This window comes from Gekko japonicus, unplaced genomic scaffold (assembly GCF_001447785.1).
Source record: "Gekko japonicus isolate JY-2015 unplaced genomic scaffold, Gekko_japonicus_V1.1 scaffold4159, whole genome shotgun sequence".
Taxonomy (NCBI): domain Eukaryota; kingdom Metazoa; phylum Chordata; class Lepidosauria; order Squamata; family Gekkonidae; genus Gekko; species Gekko japonicus.
The window spans coordinates 1-2,385 of record NW_015166559.1 but is presented as its reverse complement, the minus strand read 5'-3'; positions in this window follow the sequence as shown (position 1 = coordinate 2,385).

Genomic DNA, 2,385 nt, shown 5'->3' with positions numbered 1-2,385 from the left:
TTTTACCTCACAGGGTGTCTGTTGTGGGGAGGGGAAGGGAAAGGAGTTTGTAAGCCGCTCTGAGACACCTTTGGGTAGTGAAGGGCGGGGTATAAATCCAATATCGTCTTCTTCTACCTCACAGGGTGTCTGTTGTGGGGAGAGGGAGGGAAAGGAGTTTGTAAGTGGCTCTGAGACTCCTTCGGGTAGTGACGGGCGGGGTGTAAATCCAATCTCTTCTTCTTCTCTATATGACTTCTCTTCCTGTTCCAGGAGCTGTTCCCACGTTGCTCTCTGAACTCTGGCAATGGTGTTTTTACTTTGATTTGCATTGGCTTTATGCATATTTGAACGATTATGACATTTTAATGGGCACTACATTTTTCATTTGTTTTTTGGGGGTATTTTTGTATTTGTGTGTGTGTGTGCGTGCGCGCGCGCATGTGTGCCCATGTCTGGAAGTCATGGCAACCTCTGGGGCATGGAGGATGTTCAGAGAAGTGGCTTGATAGCCTTCCTCTGCCTCCCGACCCTGGTATTCTTTGGAGGTCTCCCATCCAAGTATTAAACAGGGCTGACCCTGCTTAGCTTCCGAGATCTGACGAGATCGGGCTAGCCAGGGCTATCCAGGTCAGGGCCATTTGCATTAGTTTTAATTAACACTCAGTCATCTCAAGGCCCAACTGGTGGAAGATGGGGGAGGCAGAAATTTACAGGTGGAGGGGGGATACAGTGGTCAGCCCTGTTGCAGCGATGCAACTTCCGGCGCAACCCGGAAGTGACATCATTACGCCGGGGGTGACGCTCTGGGTAAGTGCTAAGCGTCTCACACACACACCCCTGGATACTATAACATAACTTTTGGGTCACGCCAGAAATTGCCAGAAGAAGAAGAGAGCGTATTATTATATTCCATGGTCTGCACCGTTTTTGAAGAATAGAGGGCAGATTCTTCAAACATTGGGTGGATGCCAGAGGTGGCCACTGGATTTGTTTTGTTTTGCTTTGTTTTTTCTTATGTATATTTTTGTGTGTGTGTACGTATATATAATTTTAGAGAAGAAGAAGAGGAAGAGATTGGGTTTATACCCCACCCTTCACTACCCAAAGGAGTCTCAGAGCGGTTTACAAACTCCTTTCCCTTCCCCTCCCCACAACAGACACCCTGTGAGGTAAAAGAAGAAGAAGAAGTGATTGGATTACCCCACCCTACACTACCCAAAGGCGTCTCAGAGCAGCTGACAATCTCCTTTCCCTTCCCCTCCCCACCACAGACACCCTGAGGTAAAAGAAGAAGAAGAAGAGATTGGATTTATGCCCCGCCCTTCACTACCCAAAGGAGTCTCAGAGCGGCTTACAAACTCCTTTCCCTTCCCCTCCCCACAACAGACACCCTGTGAGGTAAAAGAAGAAGAAGAAGAGATTGGATTTATACCCCGCCCTTCACTACCCAAAGGAGTCTCAGAGCGGCTTACAAACTCCTTTCCCTTCCCCTCCCCACCGCAGACACCCTGTGAGGTGGGTGGGGCTGAGAGCGCTCTGAGAGAACTGCTTTTTCAAGAACTGCTCTGACAGAACTATGGCTTGCCCAAGGTCATCCAGCAGCTGCAAGTGGAGAAGTGGGGAATCAAACCTGGTTCTCCCAGATTAGAGTCCGCGCACTTAACCGCTACACCAAACAAAGAGATAATATAAAGGAAATACAGAAAGGGGGGGAAAGGATTGCATAATACAATTGTATATATCAAAGATAATTATATATAACAAAGTGTTAAGAGACAGAAAATATTTCTCCCCAACACCTCCTTCGTTACACTGAAAACATTTTTGGGACACTGTCTATAAAATACAATGACACTTACTTCTGTTGGGATACATTTATATTCAGCGTTTTACATTTCAAATGTCATAAGCTGTGAGATGTTTGAAGATGCTGCCCAGCCAAACCCTGGACCTGATTCACTTCTTACCCCGCCGTACTCGAGTTTGAGCCCCTAGCAAGGAGAGGTTAGATTCAGGATCGCAGTTCTGATTTTGGGGAGTACACTGCAAGAAGGAGAGAAGGGCCTGCCTTCCCGGACTCCTTGCTCCGTTGCTTCTCTACTGTAGCAGCGTAAGGAAGTTTTCACACTTTGAGCTGCTGTTGTCCCAGGGCTAAGAAGACTAGCAGGACAGGTGGATTTAAAAATGGCGGGAGGGACACTTCCTGGGGTGACAGGCATAGGGTCGCCAGGTCCGAGTTGGGAAATATCTTGAGATTTTGGGGGTGGAGTCTGAGGAGGGCGGGGTTTGGGGAGGGGAGAGACTGTGTGGAGTATAATGCCATAGAGTTCACCTGGAGACAGTTTGGTGTAGTGGTTAGGAGCGTGGGTTTGATTGGGTTTGAGTCCCCATTCCTCCACATGC